The 16330-nt window shown below is 40.2% G+C and overlaps 1 protein-coding gene across 7 annotated transcripts in view; it reads right to left on the reverse strand.

Moving 5' to 3' along the window:
- The window catches only part of rnf220a (ring finger protein 220a), a 193576-nt gene extending 177630 nt beyond the window's left edge, over positions 1-15946 (reverse strand). For 2 of the 7 annotated variants that reach the window (XM_036138033.1, XM_021323912.2), the window contains exons 1-2: positions 15482-15935; positions 2333-2420 (exon numbers count right to left, since the gene is read on the reverse strand). The gene's annotated coding sequence lies outside the window, so the exon portion shown is untranslated. Of the gene's footprint in view, positions 1-2332; positions 2421-15481 lie in introns of all 7 variants that reach the window. The other 5 variants (XM_036138031.1, XM_021323910.2, XM_021323911.2 and 2 more) reach the window with 5 other exon arrangements.
- Positions 15947-16330: the final 384 nt, after the last annotated feature.

Here is a 16330-nt window from a genome sequence, read left to right on the forward strand (position 1 = left end):
AAAAAAAATGGATTAGAACTATTTCAAAACCCTCACTTTCACATTCTTCTTTTGCAAAAACTTCTCCCTAAACCATTCTCACATCACCTCTTCTCATTCCGATTTTTACGGAGTTCAACATCTCGTCTCTTTGAAATTGTTCCCGTCTTGTCCTCACAACAGCTCCTTCTCCTCTTCATTTTCGTTCCATCCTCATCACCCCTTCTCATCTTTCTAGCACTATCTATTCTCTCTCATTCCTCCATGTCAGATTTTGGGTTTAAGCAGCTTATTCCTCCCATCTCCCAGGATATTATTGGACCAGAACCCCTTGTCTTGAGATAAGAACACACTCGCGCACACATTTCCACGCGCCGGCCCCACACCCACACATCTGATAAGAGCCCGTGTGAGTCAATGTTCAGCTCAACAGCTGACTCAGTGGGGCGAACATACCCCCACACACTTGAGGGCTATGTCGTACTATCTCTCTATCTAACCACTTTTAATTCCCCCAATTTTTACTATCTTTGCCCCCTTTCTTTTTGCATCTTTCCTGTCAATCTCTTCTCCTCTCATCCCTACATCGGTCCCTGCCGTCTCCACCTCATCCTCCTCTTTCTCCCCCGGGTGATTCAGATGGGTGATATCATATCGGCCTCTCCATCTGCCTTCCACGAGTCAGAGGAAATCTGACTGAGTGAATAAATTAGCCGTACTTGACCCCACGACCTCCCAGCATCCGAGGCAAGAGAGCAGAATTTTATCTCCCGGGGATTAGATTGTCGGATGGTACGGTCGGTTGGAGGAAAGCAGAGATGGAGCCGATGAAATGCAAAATAGCATTTTAGAGATTTTTATCCTCATAGGGCAATTTAAAGGTGACTGCCTTGTTGAAAGTCCAATATGTAAAATTTGGAGTAGCTAAAGATATTCCTGTCATACATTAGCGATAGCGGGATTTTGAGGAGATTAAAAATAACTATCTTAAATGCGAATAGCTTACCCTTGTGCGTCTGAAACCGATTTTATTAAATCTGATAAAATGACAGGCCACTTATGTATTAGATGAACCGTAAAAAAGCAATATTCAAAGTTGTATTATGGACGTCAAAAAAAAAAAAAAAGAGGAACTTCGGGCTACCTAGACTTTAAAAATGTTGAAGATGAAGACATGGATGTTTAAGAAGGTGCAACAAGGTCGCTTCATATTAATGATAATCCTCATAGAAATTAATGACATCACACAAATCTGGTGAATTAACTGTAAGCCATTATTACTATGAGCCACTGACATGCAGGTCAGTTCTTTAAGCTTGACACATTGTTGACACTATGAGAATGTTACTTTGAAGTAAAAAAGGATGCAGTTCTTGAACTGCCCTGTTGTACAAAAGGCTTACCATGAGTGCTGCAGCTGGCACCTTAGATGAGTATTGGATACTCTGAGTGCTATGGAAAAATATGTTACAGAACTTCACCCATGTCATTTTATAAAAAGCATCAAAGGTTCTGACTGGAAAGGGTTTGAAGAGAGTGCCACATTGCATCATGACTTGGATAAGAGCATTTTCATTGAAAAATGTGGGGTTTTTCTTCCTTAGCAAGTATTTTTCAATTATTATTTATGTTTTGGACCATGGTTGTGATGCTGGGCACTTATACTTATAGAAGTATAACAAGAAGTAGTTGATGTGTTGTTGCCATGTCAATTTGACAGAGTCAGCTAGTAAAGACTTCTACGTTGAGTTGGCAGACAATACTCTACTTTGAAAAAAGCCTCCATCTTTTTCTAAATCTTCAGTCAGGCATCAATATGGATAACCACTAGAAAAGACAAGACAAGAATGATCAACAACACTGTGAGAATACAGCTAACTGTTAGCTGCTAAAAGACTAAAGCTGACATCTGCTTCATAGTTTCCTATCAACACTAAGCTACTTTTCAAATTTCTTTTATTGAGTCTAAGCTGCATTTGATCTTTTCTGGTTCACAATCTTAATAGAACTGACGAAACCTGAACAGGATAACTCTACAGAGTTTTATTTTTTTTATTTTTCATTGCCATTTTGATATTAAGACCACCGAGAATTAGAAAAAACACAAACAACACAATAGACTGACTAGTCAAATTGGATAAGAGCCCTAAACGCTAATGACAGATTCTTTAAATTATAATTTGGGATTCCTGTAACCTGTTTCATTTGTGTAATTGGATTAATTTTAGTTTTCCCCCATAAGGTTTCACATTGTTCTCATAATCCCAATGCAGTTAATCACCTTGTCTTGTGAGCAAGATGTGCCATCACACTCCTAGTGTATATGCATGTCTAAACAAACAAGGAACTTTACCTCACGCAGAATCGAGTAGTGCAGTGAGCCGCTCCAGTTGAGCTTCAAAGCTTCGCAGACTACCATCCAACATCAAAGACGAAACTCCCTGGGAAATGAAAGAAGGGGGGGGAAAAAGTCTTTTATAGCTATCAGCTATCCACAACAGTCATTCAAATCAATTTTCAAACCTGATCTGGGATTTGGCATGCTCCTGTACCTCCCACACAAACACACACACCCCCACTCATAAGAAAACATTGTTGCAGAGAGGGAAACAGTGCTTGGGGAGAAAGATGAGGAGATGGCGAGATGTTTTACACTACCACAAGTGTAGAGTGGACGCATGCGGAGTGAGAACAGCTTACAATAACCCAGCTCTGGTCTGGAACCATGCCACGGAGTCAAGTTACACATCTCTCATCCTAATTAACCTGCAACACCGTGGCACTTTCTTTTTCCTCCCTATTGTTGGCCACCCTGGAAGTAGCACCGTATAACTTTAATCCTGATAAAATGTATTTCTTTTAACCATTCTTCTGTTACTTTCCCAACCAGATTACTTTCTCTATTTTAGTATTTCTTGACTGGCTCTCGCTCCGTTCCCTCCGTATATCAGTTCATGGGAGCTTGTACAACCTTTAGAAAAGGAGGGTATCTAAGGTGTTGATATACACAGGGTAATACTCTGATAAGTGCCGGGATATTCCAATTTTATTATCATTACCCAAACAAGCCAAGGGGCCGGCAAGTGAAGGGCTGCCAATGTGAAGCAGCCAATCCAATAAGAGGGCAGCGGATATTTCCTCACAAACCGTAAATGTATAAGGAGAGAGAGGAGGGCAAGTTTTACTGAAGGATGGGAGAGAAAAAGACAGAGACGAGGTGCAATACAAGAGCCAAATAAAAGAGAGTTAAAGATGACATCCTGTGGTGAATTATTTTTTTCCTTAGCACATGTACACTGACAATAAAAACACACAAGTAAAAAAAACTATTTCAACTACAGGATTTCATGAAATCCAGAGTTTGTTTGTTTGTTTTTTTCAAAACACAGAGTAAGAAAAACAAATTCTGCTCTGTGTATAATTAGGCTGATGACATCACAAGAGGCAAATGAATTGAGCTGACCAACTGACATATGTTAACAGATTTCAAATTGGATTCTGAAACATCCTACTTGCATGTGGGAACCAACGGGTGCTAGAGTTGGGCTCCGAAATTTCCTGAAAGCCATGCAGTATTTTCATGTGTGGCTCAAATATTTTGCCACAGCTGCATGAAATAAAAGGAGAACGTTGAATGAAAACAAGGCAAACTCAGATACTCAGAAGAACTCTCATCAGTTGCCTGATGACATCAAAGAAATTGAATCTTGATTTGTTTGGTAAGGTAGACTCTGTCTAGATCAAAAAGTAATGTACGAAGAATAGCCAAACAACTGACATGTTGGTCTTCAGTAAAATTGGAGTTTGATAGATTTTACATTAAAAATATTACTGGTAGCTTTAAGTAGATAAAGAGAAGGAAATAATAATAATAATAGTGCAGTGCTTTGAGTGGTCAGTATGACTGGAAAATTGCTATATAAGTTCTGTCCATTTACCATTTATTTACCATAATGATACGAGTGCACATAAACAAATGGAAAACTATGGAAACAAGAATGAAAGATGATGATGATGAGCAAGAAGAGCAAAAGGCTACACGTCTTGTCTCTGTTACATAAGCGGGCAGCATTGTGTCTTGGTGGTCTGCTTTCAAACTCTCACACAACCATTTAGCCATGCATGTTTGTCACAACAGCCTAAAATTTCGAAAACAGAAGACAGCTGAGTTCTCTGCGCTCATTATTTTCTATCACCAGTTTACGTGTCAAACATACCCTTATGTGTAATTTAAAGTGCAATCAACCACACATGTAATATCCCCCTAATAGAAGTGTCAAACAGATGTTAATGGAGAGTGATGTGGAGTTTTTTTTTTTTTTCCACCTTATATCCAGAACAACAATCATAATTCCAGATGACATACACCTATGCATATCATCAATATACGAGTGCAATTACTTCCTATGCAAACACGCTGAATGTCAGCCGGATGCCACTTACAATCCCATTTACCACTGAGTGATACCACCCACGCATTGTCTGACACTGGGCTGTGTGCATTTTATAATAGGAAATGTCATGGGGGAACATTTACCACGGTGTCATTATTTGATTACAGTGTGCAGGAATGATACAGTTGTCAGTGCGATATTAAACAGAGAAAAGCAAGAGAGGGGCTTTTCACGTCAAATTTGCACTTTAAGTGACAGTGTTGTGCAAGTCGGCGAAATTGCGGTGTCAACAATAATGTGCTTTAACACCATTTTGTGGGGGAGTTACGCTCTTAAAATATGAGCCACAGGAAGAACAAGGCTTCCATGACAAACATCACTGGTTATGAGCGTTGTTGGTTTTTGATTTTTTAGAATTATCATGGAACATTATTATATAGCTAAACAAATCAGAAGTAAAGTTTAGGGGGGCAATATAGATTAAAAATATCAGCAACAGGGCGAGTCAAACAGAATGAAAAGTACTTTCATAATGCAACATTTTATCTGCTGGATGTCACAAACAAAAATGGGGGAAGGAAAATTGAATCCAAAAAGCTACACCAGTGACGGCACCTCTTGTTCTTGAAGACATCCTTTTTGTTGACTGTTGTTGGGATGGCCATTTTCTTAGCGTGGCCGCTTTGAGTGTGTAACTGACGCATTTTGCTGCAACACAAAGGCAAAACATGTCACGTCAAGTTTCCCAGTCTGTCTGCTGAGTTTTGGAGAGGAACGAAGAGAAAACATCCAATTTTTGCCATGAAAACGTCTTGTCGGCGGTGACTGCTGTGTATGTGTGTGTGTGTGTGTGTGTGTGTGTGTGTGTGTGTGTGTGTGTGTGTGTGTGTCCGCCAAGACTGTCGGGAGGCAAAGCAGCCGAAGAGCTGATGGGTTTTCTTTTCTTTTTAATGGAGACGGAGAGAAAAGCAGTCAGAAAAAAAAATTGCAGGCCAACCTAAGTGTGTGATTGTGAGTTAGACTGCCTCTGATTCCAGCTCCCTGGGTATATTTTTAGAAAATGTTGACAAGCATGAAAGCACTACTCTTACATTTTATTACAAGACGGGCCGAGCTATATCAGTCCTCTTAACCGCCTGGTGAAGACACAGACACTCACGAATAAATAAAAAAATAGAAAAAACACTTAAGCAATGGCACACCGCTCAGGCCAGAAATGTAGTAGTAATACCATTTAATAACTAGCAAACTTACATAATAGGACACGCCATGCTACATTTTGATTTCTCTTCAAGCCTCACAGAAACTATTGATCGTTTTTAAATTACACATTTTACCTCTATATAAGCCCAGTTTTAGACCTTTATGCATTTGGAAAAAAAAGGTGATTCTGCTTAATGATCTAACATTCAATGTTCAATGTTCATAGGAGCCATTGCAGCTGGAGCTGAACGGGGCGCTGCTGTTTCACTCAAATGTATAGTGTGAATGTGCAGTTGAATGATGAAAAAGTCTGTCTATGTCTATGTTGGTTTACAAACTTTGCAAACAGTTATTATAAGTCAAAAGTTGAAAAGTTAAAGTTAAAGTTAATTGCAGATGGAAAAAATAAAAAAAAAAGGTTAGAAAAATGATTTAACGAGTATGACTTAACCAGTAAGATTTAACCAGTTTGGAAAAGACACCTAGACAGAGTCCCTCTTCGAAGGATTTGGCAGCACAGCAAGGGTGCAAAGTTATATATGGATGAACCACATAACAATCTGGAACATTTGTCTAATAAGCACGACATCAGGTTGGGTAAAAAGCCCAAAAAACAGCAACTCTTAGGTTCAATAGTGGGCGGGTGAGGGACAGTGAGGTACTATCTGGGCCCCTTGCAGTCATTAAAAATCAAATGTGCAGCCTCCTTTCTGACAAATAAAGCTAACCACAAGTGTGTACATAAAGAAACGAACCAATGTGTTGCAATGGCCCACAAAACGTTAAAACCTCAGTCTAATTGATCTGGTGTGGAGGCCCCATAGGAGAGCTGTGAAAAAAACAACAACAACACATGTCTGCAACTTCAGAAACAACAGTATATTATTTCAAAAAGATGAAAAAATTTATAAAGTCAAGGAGAAACATACAACTTTATGCTGCTAAAGTTGGTTTTACAAGAATTAAATTGTAGGTTGTACTTAAATTTTACCAAACACAACGGTTCCTTTTTAGCTAGACCTTTGCTTGATAAATGATAATTGGAAATCTCTTGGCCAGACTGAAGACACATTTTTATACTAAAAAGACACGGAGGTCCCTCCCATTTAAAATCCCTGCAGTCAGATTCAAAATAATTGCCATCATGATGCAAGGATAGGGGGAAAGCCAAAGTAAACTATGTGAAAGCACATTGTGGAGGAACATTGTGTTTGTGTGTGGGCTTTTGAGCAAAAAAATCCAGAATTGCAGACAAGTCAATTCTGTATTCCAGACGGTCTGCAGTGTTTATGCCTGCGCCGGAGTATGTGTGTTTGCTGATGTCCAAAGCAAGAGTCGATACTATTGAAATCTACTCATTCACGTCTGGCCATGAGGCGAAGCTCAAATGTCCTTGTGAATAAGAATCACAGCCATTTATCTCTCCGCTCGCTTCCTCCTTTCCCATATTATTTGTCCTTGTCTTAACTTTCAGCTGTTAAAAATCTAATATTGTTTCCGAATGCTTTTCTAATATCTAATCTCATGTTTCCTTCCTCTGCTTTTTCCCCTTCCCTCTCGTTCTCGCATGCTCTCTGAAATGAAATCTGTAGCCGTGTTATTGGCTGCAGTCAACAGCTGCTGCGCTTCAGCAGGAGATATGCAACAATAGAGAGAAACAGTACTGTAAGATTTAATAAGAGTAAAAACATACACATCACTGTAAGGTGGACAATGACGCTTATAGGCAATGTTCTGCACCAAAATCAACAATGATTGGATAGGCCTGAATTGTGTTCACTGAAAACAAACACTGTATGTCGTTTAGAACGTTTTACTAAGGCAGCTTTGTGCGTGTGTGTGTGTGTGTGCGAGCTGTTATTGTCTTATTTCACCAAAAGTTCCCGCACAGAACAAAAGGATTTACTGCTTAAATCTTACTTTAAATTTAGAGAGAAAGTCATGGCCAGCAGAGAAAAAAATCGCTTTGGATGAAAGCCCTATCCTGAGGTAGGGATTTCTTTTCTTTTTTACATGGCGTCAACTAAAAAGGCCCAGTTGAGCAGGGCCAGCTAATTCCTGGTTCCAGACAGGGCTTAACTATTCCATTGCTCATAAATGACTACCTTCTAAGTCAACTCATTGGCCACTGGTAAACCAGATCTATTCCTTTTGTTATGCTTTCATTCGGCTCCCAGACTCGATATTAAGTCGTGTTCTTTTATTTTATTTGTCTTCTATGAGGTGAGCCATCAGCTCTGACCTGAAGTTAAACGGGACCCTATAGGCAGAATAAGATCTGAAAGTCCAAGTCCGTTTAGTTCGTTAGCCACCAGCTACCATGGATCCACTAAACAGAGGCGTGTGAGACGATACACAACATTGGGTTGGCTAAAACAAGACAAACGTTTAGCAACATTTTGGAAAAATTTCCAGAACTACAAACTGTTTAAAGAATCTGTAGAGAGTGTGGCATAGTTTAGTCTGCGACAGTGTCTCGAGTCATTATGTCCTTGGGCAAGACACTTCACCCAAATTGCCTGCTGGTGGTGGTCAGAGGGCCCGGTGGCACCAATGTATGGCAGCCTCACCTCTGCCAGTCTGCTCCAGGGCAGCTGTGGCTACTAACATAGCTCACCACCGTCAGGGTGTGAATGTGTGAATGATGAGTGAATGAGTGACTAGTGTAAAGCACTTCGGGGTCATTGGTCTTGATGAAGTGCTATACAATGACTCGATAAAATCAAATTGAGTACCCTAGATAGAACAGATTTTAACCAACCTGTCTGTGATTAAATTGACTTTATAAAGTGCCTTAAGAGGATGTGCTGTGAATTTTCACTTTATAAATGCAATGAGTTAAAACAATAGAAGCCACACGTTGACTAGCAGTGGGATAGGGTTTCATGAGTTTGATTTCTCTTGCACCTGAACCATTTATGCGTTTTTAATTGGGAGACACCCCTACTACTAATATGTTTATATTTTACATACATAGAGCTGAATCAAGAGCAAAGCTACTTTGAATGTCTCAATGCTGCAATCTTGAAATACTCTATTGCAATGTATAAGAACGGTATACTACAAAACATTAAGCAGATGTCATTTTTGATTTTTCTTTTTACAATAAAACATATTTGTCATGCGGTCTTGCGGTTGGCTCTGGACAACCTTACTTACTTGTGATCTGGGCCGGCTCTGTGCAGCGAGATTAAGCTTATATTGTTATAATGCTATGTAGAGAATTTAAGATTTTCTCCATCTAGAATGAATTGAGGCGAGTATCTATCATTCTAAATCAATCTAAAATCTATTTCAAATTAGAGACTTATATTGCTTAATACGTACCAGTAGATAAAGCTGTGGCCGACTTTCGATCTTCCCTGTCGGAGTGTGACTGAGTGTGTGTGTGTGCCACCAGCTGGCCTTCTATGAGCCCTTATTACTGCGCTGGATTGTACAACAGCGGCCTCTAATCTAGCCGGCTGGCAGGCAGACAGGCAGCAGGCCGGCCAGTCGTTACTGCAGGCGGCTTTCAAGTCAATTAGTTGCAGTTTAACGAGGAAAAACTGTTGCCAGGTAAAAAAAAAAAAAAAAAAACTTGTTTTCACTCACTGATTTCTGCTGTAGTAATCCTCTTTTGTAGAGTTTATGGTGGTGATTCAAACAGAGGAAAACTTCTTTTTGTTTTCCGTGTGTGTTCTGTTCTGGCGGGTTGGGCAACAGTAGGACAGGCCTGGCTGCTCCACATCGTTGCTGGCCCGTACACGCGGTTGTTTAACATCAGTCGAAGCACTGATAACCTGGTTTGGATTTTTGGGATGATTTTGCAAGAATGTATTGTGAGCATCACCAGCTCGTGTGCAGACAGGCAGACACGCGACGGGATGCGGTCGTCCAGGTACGCGTGTCCATTTACGTGCCGATCACCCCACCTCCACCCCCCCCCCCCCCACACCCCTTCCATATCAGCTGCGTTTCCTGTCCGCATGAGTTACAACCCGCACAGAAAAAATATGACCAGGCTATACAGATAGCGCCTGTGTGCAATCGATGAGAGCAAATGCACCAACAGTGTCTTCTGGGGAGGTGTGAGGAAGGGTGTGCATTTGGGGGGGCAGTGGGGGGGGCATATTAGCTTATTTTCCAAGCAGGGAGATTATGATCCGGCAAGCAATGCAACTGGCAAATGGGGGGGGGGGGGGAGAAACCTGAGAGAGATGTGATGGTGGGAAGGAGGGGTCGGTTCGGCTGCTCAAATGTTGGTTAGACACACAGAGACACGGAGCAATATGGAGAATAGAAAGTATCTGACATCCGACACAACTCTCCCCATTAGGCTAATTCTTTGACTTTCTCTGGTTGCCAATAGCGTCTCCAAGTGATATTTCCCTCTGTAACGGCATTACGAGAGGCTGCCTTCTCCAATGCAATCAAACCATTAAGCACAGCACAGCATCCTCCTCTGTGGAGTGATTTCCTTCCAATAGAAAATGACTGGATGGGAGCTACTCGACTTTCCTGTCATCAATAACAGAACTAATTGTGTCTGTATGCATATTTGCAGGGAAGAGGGATACAACTCAGATCTACAGAAAGAATTGTGTCCAGATAATCCCATTAACAAAGGAAACAGGAGTATTCCCTAAGATATGGCAAGGAAATGAGGTTGAAACTGATTTATAAAGGTTCTAGAGTGTCCTGAGGTTTTTTGAAGGAATCATACATATCGTGGGTTGAGGGGGCAAATAAAGGAATAAGTGATAGATATGAAACAATGGCGCGCGTTTCTTTTTTTTTCTTTTTTTAAGAAAATATATACAGTTTGAAACTCTTTGAACATATAATCAGGAGATGGAGGCCACTACTAATCATGGGACACCACAATCGAATTTTAGCCGGGGATTAACGAGCAATAGCCCAGGGCCTTAATGTTTTACAAACATAATCTTGGTCAGATTTTATTTTGTTGGATTGTCATACACATAACCCAAATAAAATAATTTGATGATGATGATGTCAGTGATGTTGGATGTATTAATAGCATGCTTTAAGTGAATGCTCCAATTGATCTATTTTGTTTTTGGTGTGTTTCAGTAACTGTGCTATGTGTACGCATGGCATTTTCACCGTATATTTTTTGGCAATTTTTTGTGTTCATAAGCAAATATATTCCCCAAAAATAATGTGTTCAAGAAACCTTTCCAGAAAAAAGCCTTTGGTAAATTCTTAAATTTGGGATGTTATGACAGTTATGACAGAAAAGAGGGTAGAAAATTATATGGACATATAAACATAACAACTGATTGAAGCTTCCCTAATCATGCATAAAAAAACTCCAGGCACATACGGGTGGCCACTGCACCCAACACCCACACAGTAGCTGCATCATTGCTGAGTGCTAAACTCATCTTAATGAACACTATTATCCATATAAGACGATCTGCTTGTAGAGGCCATGGGGTGGCCAGCAAATTAAAAGAGTCAACAACCCCCATGCCTCCCTTAGAGGCACCCGTCTCCAGCAACAAAATTATTTATCTCACTTAGTCATACCTAAACAAAAATTGTATACACAAAGAAACACAGCTGAATCATAATAACGGGCAAGAACGTAATGTCAGTAAAACATTTCAAACACAAACTTTCAACATCCGAATTCAAACACATTAGAACATTAGACAGATCGATCAAAATAATTAAACTGCACCCAAAACAGAGTATGTGCAGTGGACAGCCTGCAATTTTAAATGCCTCAATTATTATTTTTATTTTTTTCAAATACACGCGTTCATTTTATTTGATAAGACAGACATCACTACAACCATTGCTTTCGGCCATGTGCTTAATCACAATGATTATCCTGGCGCTAACAAGATAACAATAAGGCAAAGTTTGGAGATGCAGAGCGCATCCGCGCACTTTTTCCTCCCCTCTCTGCTGGAGTCAGACACTTGTTATTTACCGGCGACGCGTTTGTTTCAATTACCTCTGTGCATGCCAAATAAGATATCTTATTAGCACAACAAAATAATGCATAAAGCAAAAAGGGCAAGAAGGGAGTGGGGGGATCTAAAGAAACGGAGAAGGACTTGGTTGTGCTTTTAATGAAGAATTAGGATTTAGTACATATTGATAGGACTTAATAGACTGAAGGGGGTCATCAAAGCAGTCGCGACTGAGCAGCTCGTGGGTAATTTACTATCAGCGTCATCTTATGGGAGAAGAGGGGGGGCAGGTGTTAATCCGTGCGTCATGACGCATTATTATTCCCCTATAGGAGGACAAAAACGCGCGCATATAGTGTATTTGTGCAGGCCCGAATTAGTATGTATTTAATTCCCAGGAGATTTGCGACTTTTCACATGTTTGTACCTTTTTTTAGAACAAAAAAACCCCAAAAAAAAACATTGAACCCGGAAATCGTACCATTCAAAATATTATTAATGATAAACGTGCTTCTATCAAACTAGAAACATTAAAAGAGGCGATTTAGTTGTTAAATATATATATATATATATATATATATATATATATATATATATATATATTGCACTATATATATTATATGTTTTAAGAAAGGAAAAAAGGAAATCATGTGTCGACTTAATCATCTCCGTCACCGATAAAGTGAAAGTAAAGTTGTCCACCTGACAATTAAACACGCGGAGCAGTTTTTTTTTTTTTCTTGGCATCCAAATTCAAATATACTTCCCTCCTTGCGCACATCGATCCTGCTGAAGAGGGGTGTGAAATGGACATTAATTTTAGTTCACTTGTCGCTGCGCAAAGAGGAGAGCGGGCAGAGGGGAGATCAATGGCGAGCTGTAACAGCTGACGCGGGGAGAGTGGGAGAAAACCGGGTGATGCTGGAGGAGAAAAACACTGACAGATAAATCATCTTCTGCTACTTTTCCTCAAACATCGACACTTTCGTTCCTCTCTTATACCTCTGGGACGAGACAGGAGGTGGTGGTGGGGTGGTGGTGTGGTGGGGTGGGGTGGAGGCGCACAACAAGTTTATCTGAAGAAATAGGGATAATCTTGCAATAAAAAGTAACGCCTGAGGACCAAATTTAAATGTGCACGTTCGGCTGTTTCACAAAAAAATTTAACGTTTAAATCATATTTTGTCTTAGAAAACGGTTATCGTTATTATAAGTTTTTTAAATAAGTTTAGAATGAATCAGAAGTTGCAAAATATGGTTACGGTTGCTGATTTAATTGGAAACACGGTAGGCTAATAAAACGTTGCGCACTAACAGCAGTTCCACTCATGCATTGAATAACAAAACAGTTATAAATTACTCAAGTGCGGCTAAATAATAATAATAATAATAATAATAATAATAATAATAATAATAATAATAATAATAATAATAATAATAATACGCGAGGGAAGCAGCATTTAAGTGGATAACAACATTTTTGAAAAAACTTATTATTTCGTATTTATTTATTAAAGATGTTTTTACAGATTTATTTAGGCCTAATTGAAAAGGTAATTTGATTTAGACCCCTCATAAAACAATAGACAAAAGAGCACCTATCCAATAAATACCCATGAAATTATTATTATTATTATTATTATTATTATTATTATTATTATTATTATTATTATTATTATTATTATTATTATTATTGATGTTGTTTTACAATAATGAAAAAATTAACAACATGAATAAATAGACCTAAATAATATATATTCCAAGCCTGGACAAAAATAAACAAATGAAAATAAAATATCTACATCATTAATGCCTTTTATTTTTTTTCTTGAAAAATACATTTCATGATAAATTGCAGTACATTTTGGGGAACCATGTGCAGGCCTGTGAATCAACTGCGGGAAAACACGACTCACGTCAGTATAATTATAAAATGCAAATTTTATTCTTACTCATATATCATTATTAATACCAACAAATTTGACCATAACTTCAGATTAAATGAATAGCTTCAATGCGCGTCACTTTGCCGTACCTCATAATTTATCTGCATGGGTCCAAGAGATTTTGCGACAACTTCTCGTTTTGCAGTTTAACGATGATCGCTATCTAATGTGTTCAGTGGGAAATAGAAGAAAAAAAGCCTCTGCCGGTCGCTTGCAGTCGGAGCTGATTGATTTGATCGATAAAATTAATCAGAACGGGTTCGTCGTGGAGGTATGTGGGTAGAACTCCGCACCAGGACCTGGCCCTGAGTCTCCGAGTTCCTGTTTTTGGAGGAGCTGTAACTCAATCATCGGTGACCCGCCCCGGGCGCACCTTTGCTCCGTGAAGTGCCCTTTTTACGCGCTGTTTATTGTTGCCACCAACTCGGAAATTACTGCTAATAACTCGGCCGTACTTACTGCATAGCCTTCTAATGTTATTAATATTCTCTCCTGAAGATTGCGGCACTGCGCACAGATTGAAACGGGCGTGCGCACGTCCGTTGCACTTGTTGGCGTCCGTTTTGGTAAAATTACGGGTCCGAAAAAAAAAAAACATCTGAGGAAAACGTGATGAAGAAGTTTGTAGGATTTCATTTCGGGTATAAATTATGACAATAAGCGTTTACAATGAAAACTTCGGCCAAACTCTTTTTACTTTTATGTTTGAACTCTTCATTATTCATCATTCATCAATTAGAAATAGACACAACCCCGTTATAATCTCTTATTTTTTTTTCCCTCAACAGATACCTCAAATTTCATTGATGAGTAGCACCGAGGCTGTAGCAGCACTCAGTCCGCATTCGGCGTCCCTCTGCCCGGTAGTGAAACTGGAGGTACCCCCTCAGGGGTCTTCCAGGGGCTGCAATGGGCGCTGCGTATTTAGAGGGGGGATGATGTAAATTATGTTCTCTCCCCGGTTAACAGGTGTTTCCCAACAGCTTTTCCCGCATGTGTGTGTTTGCGTGCGTGCACACACCCATGTGCACGCGCCTCCTCAATGCAAGCCGTCTGTTTCTCTCTGAGACATTAACTTTTACAAGGCACTGGACAAAAATGGCAAATTTGAGCGTTAAAATGCCTGCCCACAATTTGTGCTACAGTCTAATATAGTTCACACTTTCTTTGTTCCGTTTCTTTTATATTTTACTATATGAATAAATAAATACAATTTGAATGAAAAATTATTCTAAATTGGGATGAAACGCAGGTTCTGCAATGCAGATCCGCAAGATGAGTATCTCCTTTTTTATGTAACGCGTTAAATCTGACTCATTAAAGTCTTTATTCAACCAAAGCGACACCGAGGTCAGTATACGACTCTTAACCCCACATTGTCTCCTTACTATGGACGCTTTAATATCCTAAAATTAATGTAACTAAAACATTGTGTTAGTTATGTAAAAAGATCTGCTGGGTTCGTGTTCGGAGAAGGCCTGGCTGGCGATCATTAATGCGGGTCAGCGGGGTGGTGCTGATTAAAGCTGCAGGAGAAAGTTTGATTTTTCTAGCTCTATCAATGCGGAAAGATCAAGAAAATGATGCTGCAATGGCCAATATTCTTTAATGCAGTTTCCTAAAACAGCACTCGGAATTCCAAAATAGTTGAAGAAGCATTGGCTGCGTTCTGTGAAGAGAAGTAATGTACTTTAATGACAGTAACGTGCGCGTAATGACATCGGCGCACGCACCACAACAAATCAAGGTGCCACTGTCTTGTTGAAGAAACCCCGACATACACCAATGCACGACCGCACGCGCGCTTAAATGAAGAAGACAAAAACTGATTTAAACGCACGCGCATAAGTGTCCAAAACCCGTCCCGTGACATTTCCCCCCCATACTTTTTCGCGCAACAGACGCGGAGAAAGTTAGAAGCGCCTCTAAAGAAACCAGAAAGACGCGGCGGAAGGCGAAAAAAAAAATGCGTAAAAGCAGAGCGTGTTTGCGAATCAAAGCAAACAACAACAAACAGACAGGAGTTACTCACCTCACCGTGGCGAGAATCCGCTTCTACTGCAGACGGCTGCTTGGTTTCCGGCTTTTTCTTCTTTCTTTTTTATCCTTACAACAAACCGAAAACTTTTCTGCGGAGTAGGAGTATCATCAGCGCGGCACCGGCCGTTTCTGGCGAATACGCGGCAGCAACCGGGAGGCACGTAATACGACAAAAGCAAAAAATAAAAAATGAAAAAATAAAAAAAAGTAGTTAACACCTCCTATGTTTGTTAGTTAGCCACAGCGCAACCAGAGAGGAGGACAATAGAGAGTAAGGGACGCACACACTTAAAGAGAGACTGACTTTCCACAGACACGCTGTAAAGTGGGTATCAATGGCACGATCGCGCACAGAGAGGGACAATCAGTGTGGAAGGAGCGGCGGAGCCGGCGCGAGAGAGCGCAGGATCGCAGAGATGGTGGCAGGCAGTGGTGTGAGGGGAGGGTGGTGGTGTGAGGGGGGGTGGGAGTCACAGTCCTCAACAGCGACGTGTGTGAGGCTGGAGCTGAGCAGAGAGCGTGGGGGTGGATGAGGAGGAACGGAGGGAGGGAGGGACGGAGTGGGGGGTGTCCTGGGGTTCAGGGCGCACCGAGGTGCAGTGCTGCCGCGCAGCGCTCGGGTCGCTCAGTGCTTTACGGAGGCAAACAGAAGGAAAACCTCACAAAACAAAACCCTTTTTTATCCATTTTTCTCATACGTTTTGCCATCTAAGTCTTTTCCTCATAATTTTTCTACAGACAAACTATTGCTTTTAAAATGTCCTAAAACGAGATAAAAAAAAACACACAAATCTAACGAATTCAAACACCCACTTATTATCTCATATTTATTAGATTAAAC

Source organism: Fundulus heteroclitus, chromosome 6, assembly GCF_011125445.2.
Source record: "Fundulus heteroclitus isolate FHET01 chromosome 6, MU-UCD_Fhet_4.1, whole genome shotgun sequence".
In the NCBI taxonomy this organism is placed as follows: Eukaryota; Metazoa; Chordata; class Actinopteri; order Cyprinodontiformes; family Fundulidae; genus Fundulus; species Fundulus heteroclitus.